Genomic DNA, 16,645 nt, shown 5'->3' with positions numbered 1-16,645 from the left:
TATAAAATGGTATAAGGGTTTGTCAAATTAAACCTTAATTTGATATCATGTAAAACAGAATCACCGTTTATCTGTAAAGTGGAATAACGAATTGATTTTTGGAAATAGTATGGCTATAATATTGCGGGTAGTGTAAAGTTATTTAGAATCAATTGGTCTAAAAGAGTAAATTCATATATAGAAAATACGTTCCGAGAGTTTAGCTAGCAGTATTATCGAGTGGCGATAATTCAAGGGAGCATTTCTTATTTTCGACCCGATTTAATATGAAACACATTTGCATTCCGATATCGTTTGTCACCTGATGCAGCTGTTATCCTTGTATGCTTATTTTGTATTTAACTCATCTAATGTATCAAATTTAACTGATATAACGAATTAACACAATAGTGAGGATCATAATGAGATAAAAAGCTAGTATAATTATAATCCGAAAGGAATAAATTTCAAAGTAACATCAAAAAATTATTTTTATGTTATATATATATACAGCTTCTACAGGACCATGTTTAGTCCAAACTAACACTGACAGAACGAGTTCGTCTACATGTTTGTATACATCTATTGTGCGCAGGTATGAAATGTCTCGGGTCGCTTGATGTGAGTGAGCCTCCGATACTATGATTAAATAGCATACATTGACGGACAAATATAGTATCGAAATCATGTTTCGTCACAACACAAAACATGAGATGTATGAGAATATGTGATGAAGTTGTTTTAAGATATTATATAAATCATTTGTGATACTGCTAGTGTACTTAGCAAATATCCTAGTTTTTAAAAAAAACTATCCATACATAACACCAATAGCGATATTGGTTTCCTAACCACATGTCCTTTACAAATTAGTTTTGAAACGCATGTGCGAATACGCATTTGTAATATCAGTATAAACCTGTTTTTCATTTCAATAGCATCTTTTTACTTGTTTTCTTCAAGTGATTCAGTGTCGATCTTTACGGAATAGATTAAATTTTGATTAAACAAGGTGCCCGCAAGGCATTGATGTTAATCTGGATACTGGTAGTACAATAATTATAAGAGAACATAGCACTCGTATAGAGGAATAAGAATTTGAAATACACTTCTCAATCCACGATAAGATTGATACTCTCCTTACTATTGGTGAAAAGGTGAACATTTAATACAACATTCATCCCGCTTTAATTCAGCGATATCGATTGAAGGACTCAATCCACATGTCCCGCAATTCTTACCACCCGTGGTTTAGTCAAAGTTTATTCTACATATTAAAAACACTTCTTCCCTAATGAATGTTTCTGAACGAACCTGTTTAAATCCATTCAGTTGTAATGCTAAGTTGTGATGTAACGAAATGTTTCTGTCTCAATCCGTTTTAATGACTATTAGTAATTTTAATACAATACAATACAATACAACAAATTCAATACAATGCAATACAAATCATTCAGTACTATACTTAAAGTGATTTTAAGAATGTTAGCGGAACAAGATTATGGACAACATATGCATAGCGCTCCTAAACGTCTGTCTTTTAATTTCTCCTGGGTGGCTATCTATTCTATAATTTTGTATGTTTTTATTTGCAGCAAAAAAAATAAGGCGTGCACATTTCACAAATGTAAAGTACATTACATTATTACGTTTAGGCGCCATATGAAACCGCAAGAACCTTATCTATTATATCTACATAATGTACACCATGACTGTTCGAAATCTATTTTTCTTTTGTATTTGCAATTTATTTTGTAACTGGGGATACAGAAAAGAAACAGCAAATATGCTGAATGTTCGGATTACGGATGTTGCTTTACCGTAAATTATCTTTCAGAACAATGATTAATTCTTTTATCAGTTTCATCACTACGATATCGCTGCTTTACGCATAACTCATCATGTCATGTTTCCTGCATTATTAAAAAAATAGTGTTCGAGCTTTCTTGTCTGAATATTCCAAATTGGTGCCTATTAAGTAAAACATAATGAAAATTCACATAATTGAATCTCAATTAATAACGATAATAAGTCGCAAAATTATTTAAGACGAAACCCATTGAAACCAAAATGATATCGTTTACATGATACTTCCTTCTTTTTTATTAGTGTTGTAGAAACTGATTCATTACTAAACTCGTAGCAGTATTCAAGCTAAAATATTTTCGATGGACTCTTAAATCAATGAAACCTGCATTTATACCAATTCTAGTATGAAATAATTGATATCATTCAATTTTGTCACGTACATTAAGGTACACTAGATATAAATGTATTAGACCAAACTCACAGAGACGTTGGTGAGAGTGGTACCAATCACTTTGAGTGCTCGCCCCTGTGTGGAAGGAGCTGGGCTCTGCAACTGGCCGAGATGCACATTTTCTTCCATATTTTACAAGGTTATCCCTCGATTGCTAGGGAAAAGTTAACTCTGTCTTTTACTGGGTTAGGGAAAAGACAGCTCACACGCGCTAGTCATAAATACATACGGCGATCATTTTTAGGCACAGTGACGTGCATGTCTACTGAATTTTCACCATTTCTCGTTCAAGTATGGGAGAAAAAAGAATACTACATGTGCCAGTCAGGTGGACAGAGATATTTCAACCCCTGTGATAGATTTTGATCGTCAATCCTCGGCAAGCCCCGAGTTGATTAGCCAAATTATTTCACTTGGGTTGAGAGATTACTGTCCACTTGACAGACCAATGTAAGATTATATTAGTCTAAAGAATGGTAGTTTATGTTCCTGCAAAGTGCTTGTTCCGAGACCTCGGCATCAACTTTCAGTGAAACAGCACTATAAAAGGGCAAAAGTTCTCCGATTACAAGGAAACACAGCACGAAAATAACTATACACAGATTTTGTAAAATAACCTGTAACTCATCAGCTTTAAAATGAATTATGTTCAAAAGATGTTTTTTAACATATTTTGTTTGTTTGATTAACGCATCATTAACAGCCAGGGTCGACCTGTAAGGACGGCCTCAAATGTGTGCGGTGTGTTTTCTGGGAGACTGCGATACATTCATGTTGTGCCTTCTTATATAGTTGAATGATTTTATATAGCTACCGAAGACACCAAGCAACACAACCCAATACCAATTTTACAGACTGGTGCGTCTCGGCCAAAGCATAGAAACCAGAGACAGCCTACTTCACAAGGGCGACCGCTCAACAGAAGGCCAAATGTCAGGCGGTGTGAAGGGCGTACATGTATGTTAATAAGAATATAGTCCATTAGGAAGAAGAGAAAAGATAAGATCCTAAATTTAGTCGCGATTTAGGATCACACAATAGGGGTGGATGGGAGGTATAGTTCTAACGTCCTACCTAGATAGAATTCCAACATGAATTCTATAAATTAACATATCATACTTCATTAATGGTTCCCATGGAAACATAGGAAAACAATTGTGGAATGTTTTGTTACCATAATGTGTATGGGAATATTAGTTAACCTGTTTGTTATTATTTTTAGTTATCATATCCATCATAAATGATATTTGTCTGCGATGAACCGCCTTTACGATGCGCTACATGACCGTTTGTTTGTATTCCTTCTTTGCTTTCAATTACGTCGAAAGGCTTTAGGTTTTATATATATTTACACATATGTATTATACGAGAGAGTTGAGATGGATTATGTAAAGCGTTTAGGGTATGCTCAGCTATGGTACTCTATCGTAACTTATACCTCTAAAATGTATATGACCAGCCGCTGACCCCTGGAAACACTTGTTCCGATCAAGAAATCGAATACCAGTATTCTAACTGTTCACATTCATCAGCCAATCTCACATCCATTCTTTCGAATATCTTGTTTCCAACTGGAACTGACAGCACATCAGAATTGTCATCTACTCATTAAATGATTATATACACATTCCAACATCGTCACCATTAGCTGACAGGATCTTAATATACCAACCAACCAAAGGACAGAAGGTTGCGGTTCTCGTGTAAACCAAACAGGATATATTTGAATATCTGCTTCAAATTTAGCTTTTGTTTGTTGGATTAATTTACATGTAGCACCCTTTTAACAGGGTCATTTTAGTACGACCTTTCATATTTGCGGTGAGTTGCGTGGTGTATATTTTGTGAGGCTGTAGTATATTCGTGTTGTGTTTTTTTTTTGTAATAGGGGAACCTTTGCCTATTTATAGTACTATCTGATTGAAGCATGCCATCGAAGACAACAAACGCGCACAACCTACCCGGTCACATTATACTGACAACGGACAAACCAGTCGTCACTCTCCTCCCTTTATGCTGAGCATTACATAGTCCATCTATGAAAAGACAGCAATGCCATGATCATTCCTGATCTAAAAGTGTATGTAACATTACATCTACATAAACAGAATTTATCCTCGAGAAAATGGTAATGACAATGTCGCTTCAGTCACATCATGAGATGACGCAGAATTCCCATAAGATGTCCTCACATTTACCTATGTAAGTGGGCGGGAACAGAATGATGATATTTAGTTTTGCAATTATATCTCCCGCAAGACTCTTGTAAAATATGACAGACTGCATTATATAAATGAGTTATATTATCAGACTCGAGGAATTCCTACGTAAATTAAATGGTGTTATGGTCTCGATGTATAGATGACCTATGTGATGTATATATAACATGGAGTTTATTATGTCATTTTCGTTAAAATGTAAGTATACCAATCTATTTACCACGTTAATATCATTTACGTGTATATCAGTCGATTACATTTTTTCATAAGCCACAGCTAGAAGAAAATCATGCACGAGTACATTGCTATTATTTAGTATCCAATCCAACTTACTATGGTGTTATATCGTCCTGATTAAATTAAATAGTGACCAAGGACAAAGCCATTACTTTGATTTTACCAGGGCAGTATAACACCATACTAACCAGTTTGTAACAGGCGAGGTTTTCATCTGTCTAATTGTGAACAAATATAGTTACCCAGGTCACAGGTTTACGACGCGCAAAAAAAAAAATTAAAAATACTGAAAGGTTGTTTACTTAGCCCTGTATCCCATTTCCAGAAAATGGGGTAATCAATTTTAAAATGCTCTGAACACCACAAAAATCATCCGATCTTAATATTTTTTAGCTTACATTTTAGCGTCATAAACCTGTGCCCAGGTTCGGTACTCTGGGTTTCCGTACCAGTTATGATATAAAACAAGAAGGCAGATTTAACGTTAACTAACACATATTTATTATACCCGGTGGATATTAAAGTAAATACATATAAAAGGCTACAGAATATTCGCTATAACCTAGTCTGCCCTACACAGTAGTTACTATTAAATCTTTACATAGTGGGCACAGCGTGCGTGCGTAACAAGCCACCCCCCGACCCGGTTCCACAGGACAATTTACCTAACTTAAAATAATAACCCTACACGTGCGTATATACCTAAATCCTACATTAGAAAAGGAGAGAAAGTTAGAAAGGTGAGCTGATCTGCGACTCAACACATCCGTTTGACTAACGATTTACACGTGCGCTCGCTATTTATACCCATAGCTAACAATACCCTGTGTCAACCAATGAACGATAAGATTACATAACGCTTACGAAATGATTCAAGAGCGGAAGTAGATAGACTTTCGGAATATTACTAACGGCGCTAATTGAGAACATGAGGTATAACATATACGTATGTATAAACAAAGCATTCCCGTTACATCCCCCACACTCTATAAAAACTAGGCCGATGACATCAACCTACAATTATACTAGGTGAGACATTTGCCTATAAAACTATAGATCTAAATATAATACAGGATAAGTAACAACTATATAATGACAATGTTGTGGTCTATCTCACATGGAGTCTGACCAACAACTAAAATTATAATGTTTCCCCACTATAGGTATCCAACAACCTAAATGTATGATATGTAATATATAATGTAGCCTATACAAATAAAGAGTACACACAATTAATCAACACAAGAAAAAATATTATCATACAACAATAACCTTTCAAAGTTCGTACACGAGCATCCACTAGTACCTCATGCGACGCGTTACCGCTCCAAATGTCACATACATGTATAATCACAGAAACCACAGGAATATAATTTAACACATAAACAAAAGGAGAAATTATTGAAGTCTACTCAAATTATATTCTAAACTAAAATGAATAACGCCTATAACGTCCTGTTCTAGAAAGAATAGCCCCATAATCTCAGTTTGTGTTTGTGTTACAATGTCGGTTTCTTATTTGATAATTACAACAACGATTGTCATGGGACAACACCTTGGTGGACTCCGCGTTTGGGCAATGTGGGTTCAAAAACACAATATTATCCGTGTAATGACGTCACGATAATACATTAAATCGCTTTTGCTATATTTTGAAATACTTAAAGTTATATGTGCCGTATTTTTCATACTCACGAATCAAGATGAGGTTTTAATATGTTATTCATCAACAAAAATTACCAACTTTTTGAAATTTACAATGCTTTCAATGCATAGGTTTTAATTTTACATGTGCAAATAAGAGCTGAAAATGATTTTTGGCAGTACTGCCAAAAATCATTTATTTACATCAATGGTGAAGTGAAATGAGTACATACGGTGAGACCATGAAGCCAAATTGTGGTCTACAATTTCATTACACATTTTTACAATGCTTTTAGTAATTGTAAAGTGACTTTTGCAGGTATGTTTTCATTTAAACATATATAAGGCATAAAAACAACAATTTTTCAGTACAAAAATTCTGTTGTTATAACTAACGTTTATAAGTCATCTAAAGCCATTTGAATGAATGTTACAGCTTTATTCATCAAACCTTATGGGTTTTAATAAATTAATGATGAAAAAACAGCATGTCAAAATTATCGCCCAGTTACGGCACATATAACTTTAATCAATATGATGATGAAAACTGACAATCACGTGGCCATATATTAGCCTGTAAAATAGACGAAAAACAAAAAATATATAAGTATGTCCATCGTAAAGGGGTACACTATCTTACCAGAAAAATATAGACTGCAGTAAAGATATTAAAATATTCCGTATTTGTTTGTTGTTTGATTTATTATTTGAGTTATTTTTTAAAAGTTACAAAAGACACGAGCTTTAGTGTGACCTGTTTCTACCACAATTATATTCGTTTTTAGCCGATAGAAATACGGCAGGGATACGGTAACATGTATTTATCGAAATATGCAAATAAGGTGTAGAAATATTTTTATCAGCAAAAAGACACTAATTAGCATTCAAAAGTCGTCGTTTGATAAAAAAATCTATCGATATCAAATTCTTCTAATTGGGAAAATCTTTAGGATTAAATGATACTTATTTAACGTCTTCTTGAGTTCTAATCTTCATAGTTGCTTCCAGAAAATAAAACTTTATGTCGGACTACATGTATACACGTAAAAGCATTCGCACGACACGGCATCGTCAATTTCCCGCCAGATAATCATCAAGCCATATTACCATTAACATCGTTTCAAACACGTTAAATCTACGAAAATCATCACTAAAATTCTTGTTCGTCAAGATGTATTATTAGTTAAAAGTCAATTTAACATGTATGAAAACGTCACGTATTTTGACACAACGACCAAGACGCATACGCTTTCCAACAGCAATTTTGGCCGTCAAGCGGCGATCACAACATAACATGACGTAATTTGATTATTGATGACGTTGATAATGATGACGTGACACTGAGAAATAAGAAGTTCGGTCAAAGTTCACGGTGTCAGCCAATCAGAATGCGTACAGAGCTTATACCACATGTGGTATAAACAATATTGTTAATCAAATGCTGCAGTGTTTATTCAATGTTTGTTTGATTAATTAATGTCCTATTAACAACTATGATCATGTAAGGACGGCTTCCCATGTATGCGGTGTGTTGCGTGTATGTTGTGCGAGGTGCGTGTTTTTGGAGCCAGTGGTATATCCATGCTGTGTCTTCTTGTATAGTGGTACTGATACCCTTTGTATAGTGCTATATCACTGAAGTATGCCGCCGAAGACACCAAGCAACACTCCCCATCCGGTCAAATTATACTGACAACGGGCGGACCAGTCGTCCCACTCCCTGTATGCTGAGCGCTAGGCAGGTGCAGATACTACAACTTTTAGGGACTTTGGAGTGTCTCGGCCAGGGGGCAGAACCTAGCGCCTGTCCTGAAAGTTGAATAACACCGCCTATTGTAGTAGAAAGTCCTTTTAACAGCGGGTTCATGTAAGGATGGACTCCCATGTATGTAGTGTGCAGAGTGTATGTAGTGCACGGCCACTGTTTTAGGAGACTGTGGTATATTCGTGTCGTATCTTCTTGTATAGTGGTAGTGTCAATCAAAACTGTATGGTACACAACCATGAACTGGGTTTTAATATTGAAAGGAAATTAACTGAAGATAGAGAACAGGATTAATTTGGATTTTTACATATAAACAGAATGATCTATTCTGATCAGAAGTATTATCTCTGAGTTGTCTATTAATCTGGGTTATTATGACTGAATCAATATTTAAATGTCATTGGGAAGCAGTAAGGAATTCTAATCACAATCATGTTTACTTCATTATATAGAGCACAAACGATAAAATGCTGGTAATGACATAGGGTGGGGAACATTCGATTTATTTCTGCTGTTATACATTTTTGAACGACACGAATGGAAATGTGTCAGTTGATTTAAAATGTAAAAGCCTCCCTGGCAAAATTTAAAAACAAAAAATTGGTTGTATGTGGTGTGTGGCGTGTATGTTGTGCGAGGTACGCATTTTGGGAGACTGCGGTATATTCATGTTGCCCTTTTTATAGTGCAATATCACTGAAGCATGCCGCCGAAGACACCAAGCAACACACCCCACCCGGTCACATTATACTGACAACGGGCTAACCAGTCGTCCCACTCCCTGTATGCTGAGCGCTAAGCAGGAGCAGAAACTACCAATGTTATAGACTTTGGTGTGTCTTGGTCGGGGACAGAACACAGAGCCTTCCTCACAGGGGCGAATGCTCAACTCAAGGAAAAGAAAAGATAAGATGCTAGATTTAGTCGCCTTTTACGATCAAGCAATTGGGGCAGCAGGTACAATTCTAACGCCCTACCTGCAAGGCCTCTACATTAGTAAACATATTTCTGTCCGTCCGTCCGTCATCATCAATAGGATCTCATAGAATACATGTAAAGTTTGAAAAATACATTTTTAAATGATAATCATTAGTTCATGTCCCTCATATCTGGAATTAAAATATAGGCTTATATAGTGTTAATATTAAGCTACTACAGACAATCGAATATCTAGTGAAATAAGTCACTCAGTAGTTATTTTGTGTCCGTTTAATTTATTACATCGTTCTGACGATTGACATGATTGCTTTACTAATAGGATGTAGGAATTGTACTCGCAGTCCGTCCGTCCCCTTGATATGATCGTAAAAGGCTATTACATTTTATAATTGTATCTATCTTTTCTTCATGAAGACACTTCCTAAAATCTACCTTGACAACATCTCACTTTCGGCTTCTCACTTTAGAGTTCTTCCCTAAGCGGAAGGATTCTGACTATGTCCCTGTTCGCAACACATTATAGTGTTATGAAAATGTCTAAATGTCAAAAAGTATCATCAGGCGAGATTTAATGCATACATTAACAGATTTAACACAACAAAAATAAATTGACATCTACTTACAAAATCAAAAACAGATATCGCTGTTTTTACAAAGACCTTGTGGTATACACCAACGATTTTTGAATACAATTTGTGACTTTGTAACAGTGCTAGATATTCATGGAAACGTTAATAAGTGTGACACTGGTTTAGAAATTATATAAGTTTAGTGCATATGTTCCTCGTGTAAACAAAGCCTAAATCGTCGACGGTAGCCTAAATCATTTTGACTGTTATCGAGAATTTCAACGTTATATAAAAAAATGTATTCATATAATATTTTGTTGGTCTTCTTGTCGTGACAAGAATTCCCGTTAATTTTATCTGACACATATTGCCAGACATCTGCAGTATATAAAGCCAATAAAAAAATCATTACAACTTATGGTTTTTAGCAAGACACGTACAAATGGAACAGGTAAATTTTATGGATAACCAATATTTCTATTGCCTGTCCTTTATGCAAGGCTGTTGTTGTCCTTGTCATGTACTCAAAACACGACAGAAGTTACAGGCTTATCCTGTTTGTTTTAAATATAATCAATAAAATAACCGTGTGTACAATAAACTAGAAGAAATAGAAAACAAACATAGCAATCCATATCATCTCAATCCGATAATAGGTTCATGGTATTTACATTGGCATGCAGGTCATAGGAATACGACACTTTCAACAGTCTTTCGCAAATACTACATTTCGAAGCTATGAATCAGATCGTGATAATGCCTGAATTACTGTAATTGTGTTCTTTTGTTCCAATCTTGTCGATTTTACGCTAAATTTAGATTGGAACAGAGGATAAATTAAGGTCGATAAAAGACGGCTGTATTTTAGACCAGATACAAATATGGATTAGTGTCAAAACACCAACGAGTGATTATAGATCTAGCAGTTATTAATGAGATAAGAGTGAAACTTGAGAACAATTTTCACGTAAACACTCACATTATGGTTTGGTGTTTAGATTGTTATGTCATAATTCCATTTGGTTACATTCTATGGGCAGTTATATCCATAATAGATGCAATGTCGTCGTCAAATACAGCTTTATTGGTGTGCTTAATTAGATAATCATTAGTCAGCAGCTTTCATTGTATTCGTAAGCGGAGTGTTAAACAATATTAATGCCATGTTGCATTACAATTTCACCTCTCAGGGATCTTTAAAAATATTTTTCACTGAATATACATTCTAACAACGATAACTTGTTTCATTACAAGATCACCCGATGCACTGAAAATAATTTTATCATAACCCAAAACCAATAAACGACAATAACGTGTAGTTTCACCTCAGTGTATACGGACAATAATCTATCGATAACATAGAGCAGCAAGGAAGAAAATATCTGAACATAAAGGTTATAATTTGTTTGGATGACTTGAGCAATGCTGGTCCAATTAGTTTATCGTTGTAACTGATCAAAATACTTTTCTGAACGTTATCGCTTATATATCAATATGATTGAATATTAAATGATATCAAATTTACTTCATTACCCTGGATGATGGATCATGTTTGAGTGGTCAATTCGTAAAGGTGTTTGAAAGATTATCATTCGGCTTCCATGTCGAGTTTGAATCCTGCGTCGGGCAGAAGTCATGCTAATCGAACAATTGTGATCTTTCACCGACGTTCCTCCACCTCCTTTAAAATGAAAATTCAATGGTTTCTTTGTTTTAATTTTATGAAACAAAAACAACAAACAAATAAGAAAATAATTATTTCAATCGGTACAGTTGAAAATCAAAATGTTTTTTTTGAGAGTTATTATTTACCACTAACACAACTATTAATGTGAACACACTACCGTAAAACCGAATTGAGTAGTACTAGACAAAAGAGGGCGAGTCAAGGTTCGGCATAGAAGACGTTACACCACTCTTTTCAATGGCAGACAGCGAACGAGTGTGAATATTTATATGCTGTGACCTGGCGATTCTGGCATATCATACATCATGTAGTAATAGCATGACTATGACTAAAGACATTCCATCTGGACGTGTTGGTTTCCGACATATGTCCAAATCTTAATACAATCTTAAGACAAAATTGCCCCTTTATAATGTTAAAGAAAAAATATCACCAAATATCCAAATTACCAATTGACTATTGCTTGGTCCATAATTTAAACGACATAAAAGTATGTGCAATGCGCCTACACGATAAAATATTAAGAGTGGCAATCTTAACATGCATCCAATATAACATGTGGTCTTCTTTAAAATTCCATTTCAACCTCAAGTTGTTTTCACATAGTGTCGACAAACAAAATTGCAATGGATTGATGGTTCAGGTTTTATCTCTATAAAACTCCATTTAGTCGTTGCACCGGTAGTCGTTTGCGTGTACACGATTCCCTTTGCATAATTGGGTACATCGAAACTCAGTTCTGATTGACATCTTTCAACGACAGTATATCGGTTAAGCTAGCCCGAGATACCATTTTGGTAAGGTGCATGTTATGTATGATAAACAACCCCTAGCAACGTGAATTAAATTGGCAGATTGTCAGAATACTTTGATCATTGAACGAATTCTGGATGACCGAAGCTATTGACTACGTACATTTGACACGTTTGTCGATCACATAATCACGCTCTTTAAAACGCGTTTATTTGCTACAATTGAAAGCATCTCTGAGCAGATGTTTCAATAACATATCTCAATGCTCGCACTTACATACCATAAAACACGTTTTTTCCTTTCTGTTTGCGTGTACCTCATGTTGGCCTGTATTCAAAACGTACAGATGTCAAATAATTCGTACGGCAACAGGAAGTCAGGTGTTTTATTTGAATCTTTGGTCTTTTTATCTTCTGTCACAGAACGAGTTCTACACAATACCATCATATGGTTACTACATTTTACTTTTACCAACTAAATACAGATATATGTTAGACTTTTTTAAGTCGACAATTTATCAATTTTTACCATGTTAACCATTTTCCCTTCTGTCACTGCCCTGAAAATATAGATTTATACATTTTTATGTCAGATTTCTGTAAACCATTGTATTTTCATGAAATATCAATTTTCGATTTTTGGAACAGAGGTCAAACGCAAATCAACGTGTTGCGAATACATGTTTAAAACGTTGTCGGTGAGAGGGCGAATATGTTTAAAATATCGATGATTCGAAAGATCTTTAAAATGTTTTCAAGTATGTTATAGAAGTATCAGTATCATATACACTAAAATACAGTGTATTATACTTTATTGCATATTATTGATATTTATATATCTCTGACGCGTCGCGAAAAATGCCGCGTGCAATGCTACCGCTTTTGAGTCAAAAATCTACCTCTTTATGGTCATCAAGGGTTAACATGTCTGGTGTATATAATACAAATAAAGAAACAAAATAAATAAATAATGTACTATGTAAGACTCATGACTTTACTAGTGATTTGAGCATTCTGTTGGCTATGTTACCAGGTCTAAATGCTGTGTGTTCCTTTACTTGGAAACACATGAAACGAACGTTCTTATGGTTTGGACAGGCGTTCGACTTCTGGATGGAAATCAAGTATTCTTTTTATGTTTTTGCCTGAAGAATACCGTCTATGTCTGTCAGTTCGTGTCAGAGAGGAATTTCTTTTTATTGTTATAACACAAAATCATACATCCGCTCGTGAATTTCACAAACAAGCTGTGAGGCCGGTATAACATTGGTGCTGTTCGGTGCTAACAAATGCACGCGGAGCGATGATGTATGAACAGGTAATTGAACTTATTTCTACCAAACGATAAATCCCTTGATTCCTCCTAGCCTACAGTGCTGAAGTGGCCAGTAACGTGTTATTGGTTAGTTCGTTTCCGCCGTTTTATTCCATAGATCACAAAAAGTGTCGATTATTGCTTGACATGATTTCCCTGACTACACATTCAGAGTCGGCCATACCGATTTCCGTGTAACAGCATAAAAATAAATATTACCATCATTAAGCATATGATCGTTTCATCAGTGTATATGAATCAAAGGTTGAGCATAAATGCACAATTCTCAATAAAATTCTCGGACGTTTTTGCTCTCTTGTTAAGGATACAATGAATATCAATAGAGGGTTATATCAGTTAATGAGCCTTGTATAGTGCCTATTGGTATGTATTATTATATGATGTATACGACTGAATGGGTTTGGTTTTATGCGAACAACAGATATTGATTAAGTATCGTCTTCTCCTGGCCATTAATATGTTGGGCGAGTTCGCGTACGTTCTGCCGTTTATCTATGCCTTGCCCCCTTGTGATAGCTGTGTTCGCAAACACGAATTCAAAATGTTCCTTTATTTAAGCAAATTTTTAAGAGACAAACACCGCACAACATTTCTCAATCGGCCATACTATACTCACAAAATGGGATTCAATTGCCTTTGACATGAAATGAGACAAACTATATTCATATGAATACGTGATAATATGCATGTCTTGGTTTAAATTGTTAGCACTTAAACTGATGTGGAAATTATTTGACTGAATCAATTAGTAAGTGTATCCTTGGTATTTGATACAAGCATACTGAGAATTGCTAAAGCAATACGTAAAAAATGGCCGGTCCCCACAATCTTTCAACCATAATGAGATCTGAAGAAACAGTTACAGCGCTGACAATGTGTTTTTATCGAAAAAAGTAACATTTGACTTTAAGCCGATTGAACTGAAATTCAAATTTGTTCAGAATATCGTTATTAGCTATGCATACGAAATGATCCGTTTAGAAATGAAATCGTGAGAGCGCTGACAAACATCATGCAGGCAGACAGAAATGAAAACTAGTCCCCTTTGGGTTCACAAATATGAGAATATAGTGACATAAAACAGCTAATTTTAAAATACATCGGTCCAATTCTGAAGCCTATTTGTAATTATTTTTAAATATAATTTCTATATTACAAGGACAGTGAAGGACCGTCCTTATATCTTCTGTATATATTATTTTATGCACTGATAATGCCAATGCAATGCTATAAATATCTAAAAGGGTGGTGTCAGAGGCAGGAAACAATGCGAGTCGCAGTTGAAACCTTAACACTAGATGTCTTATTATGCTGAAGGCTTCCCTGATCGAGTTGTGCTTGCCTGTGCATCCTTGTAAAATGTGCTGTGTTCCTGTTGCATCTAATTGTTTTCTAATGGCGAACATATCTGCCAGCTCATTGCAGCATACCGTGTGACAACGAACAGCATACGGAGGTTCAGGCAGCGGACTATCACGAACACTTCCGGAGATACTCACATAATAGTGACATGCACAGAGAGTAAAAAACAAAAACACCACGGGCATAAAAGAGTTGGCATTGTCATTTTGTATTTTGTTTTTTGCAGCTAATCCCACTATGAAAATTGCACTTTAAGTGCTTTCGGGAAATACAGATTTACTGACAGAAGTCATGCAGAATTAAAAAAAACCCAACTAATTTAATATTCAAACATTAGCGAGTATTATAAAACAACCCCGTTGGATATAGCTATAAAACGGATTAAGCCTCCTGTTGCGACAGCTTTCATAAAAGGACGCGTTAGGCTTTTGGCTAACGGACGTCGGCAAAGCCGATTCTCTCGGCATTCCGTCGGAGATTATCAAAAAATAATATGTGAAAGCTTGCATATTATTTTAACAAACCTTTCAAAGAACAAACTTTAGAACCATTAATTATAGATATACCAACCTTCAGGAAATAAGCCACGTCTAACTTAATTGCTTCTTTTAATGTTCTAAGGGAATATGACACCGGTGCTTGCCATTCGCTGATTTAATCATGATGGCTATAATTGATTATGATCAGGATGTATTCTGTCTTTATTTGTAAGAATAGGATACTTAGCTAGTACATATACACTGGCTTACATTGAAAGGGGTCGTTAGTGGGTCGTTTTTTTATTGTGTATGATGTGCGCTGGTCTCAGCTCAACGGAAACGAAATGTTAAAAATGCGGTAAATATAATGATTTTTTGTTTGATTAAATCAACGTCATATTCGCAGCCAGAGTCATGAAAGGACGCCTTCCATGTATGCGATGTATATGAGGTATGTGGTGCGTGTTTTTGGAGACTGTGGTATATTCTCCTAAACTATGCTGGTTTCACAGAGTGCAAACAATGGGATTTCCGTTAACAGTATTTCAGTATAAATTTTCATGTATGGAGCATTAACTTATCACTACACATCGTATGGTAAGTTTTCCTGAATTAAGACGAGAAAATGGTCACCACGGTATAAATAAAGAGTTAAAATTATGAGATATATATGTTCCCCTACGCGTGAATGTTATTTATTATGTTTATCTATAAACTCTCGTTAGTTAATTATCATTTTTTTCAAAATTTGAAAATTAACAAACTAGAGTTTGATAAACAACAGTAACTTGTTGGGAACCTCTATATTGACAATGCTATAATTAAATGATAAACAATCATGAGACAGGAGCTGGTCCAGACAACGGATATGGGAAACGGCAAAGCCCCGGAAACACCAACGAATGAAAGGTATGTATATACATTATTGAGACGAGGGTAAAGGGATAGCATTTTTCAGTGTTATTCGGTAACGTTGAAAAAGGCAACGCTTTAAATATAAGTGGTCATCGATATTATGGTATCCGTAAGGTAGTGTTAGTGTTTGCTGGGCACGTTCATAATACCACTAAAAACGAAAAAAAAACCCAAACAAAAACCGCTAAAACGCGACACTAAAAAGGGGTGTAAGACCTTTAAATCCGAACATCAACAGGCTGTACAGAATTATTATCTAATAGCTTCAATAATTTAATAGATTCAGTAAAACTCATTTACCAAAATGCACAATAATCTAAGATGATGTGTAGTGGAAGTCTCCTTTATTTATAGTGCTATTGCACTGAAGCATCTCGCCAAACAACACATCCAGTCTTTTTTGCTGAAGTTTATTGGAAGAGGAAAACGCGTAAGACGTACACTACATTTAGACTGTACATACTATTTATAATTTAGTGCATATTTATAATATTTTAATTTA

Source organism: Argopecten irradians, chromosome 2, assembly GCF_041381155.1.
Source record: "Argopecten irradians isolate NY chromosome 2, Ai_NY, whole genome shotgun sequence".
Taxonomy (NCBI): Eukaryota; Metazoa; Mollusca; class Bivalvia; order Pectinida; family Pectinidae; genus Argopecten; species Argopecten irradians.
Note: the sequence above shows the minus strand (reverse complement) of the source record.